We start from the raw sequence: 1262 nt of genomic DNA on the forward strand, positions 1-1262 counted from the left end.
TGCGCGGCATGAAACGCAGCCCCCAAAGAAAGGGGGTCAGTACGGAATATGTACTGAGTATGTAAAGCATGAAATGTAGTAAGCGGGATCATACTGAAGTAAAGAGGACAGAAAAATCACAAAACTTGCCCTTTGAAAACATTTGTCATGCATATACACATATCGGTAAATAAATCATATCATATCCGTATCAACATGTCATCGTACATATGTACCGTACCCGGCCCTTTACTGAGGGACTCGGTGAGTAAAATCATATCATAATCATGTATGCATGCAGATATACATATATATATATACATACGTGCCGGCCCTCTAACGAGGGACTCGGTGAATAACGTACCCGGCCCGTAGCAAGGGACTCGGTATGCCATCCTGACCGCCATCCCCATCATCACATGATCATATACATATATACATATATAGCGTACCCGGCCCTCTAATGAGGGACTCGGTGAGCAATGCAGAGAAGTTGCACGAATGCGTACCCGGCCCGGGACTCGGTGACAGACATATTGAGCTTGCACGAGCAGAGTAGTGAGAAACCAAATACAAATAAAACATTTCCAAGACTCAATGAAGTAGTCCAAACGGAATGTCATTTGAAAGTCGGACATTAATCTTATCAAATATCCTTCGGGAACATAACATACATCATAAACATATTAACAAAACCGTTGGGTTCATAGTCATATTTAAACCATAGGGATCATAGTATTACGCCAAACCGACCCGAGTCCGCCTCGGAAGTTACAAACACTATTCACTTTAGAACTTTCTACGGACAAATCGAAGCGATCCGAGCCTTTATACGAAAGTTACGGAAGTTCGTAGTTTCGGGATCGTTTAAGGAACAAACTCTTTTTGAAAACCAACTTTTATGCAATCTTTGAAATCCATTCATGTGAAAAACATAAAGACCATAATTTGGCTATATTATGAATATGAATATCAAGAAACATATATGGATCATAAATATGCTCGGATCACCGGAGTAGAATTACCTCGAAAATCGTGTCATAGCTTATTTTTAACTAAGACATGCCAACAAAGGAAAGGTGAGCTTCACATACCTTAGCCTCTTCCTAAGTTACTCCGAACTTACGTCTCGACTTCTCACGATCTACAATAACATCAATAGGCGTCGAACATTAGCCATAAACATCTAAGAATCCAATTCCAAACCATTACTTTTCTACGGAAATTTCGACAAAGATTTCCCCATAAATTGGACATCCCCGAGAATTTAACTCGGCCAATTC

Source organism: Lycium ferocissimum, unplaced genomic scaffold, assembly GCF_029784015.1.
Source record: "Lycium ferocissimum isolate CSIRO_LF1 unplaced genomic scaffold, AGI_CSIRO_Lferr_CH_V1 ctg1865, whole genome shotgun sequence".
Taxonomy (NCBI): Eukaryota; Viridiplantae; Streptophyta; class Magnoliopsida; order Solanales; family Solanaceae; genus Lycium; species Lycium ferocissimum.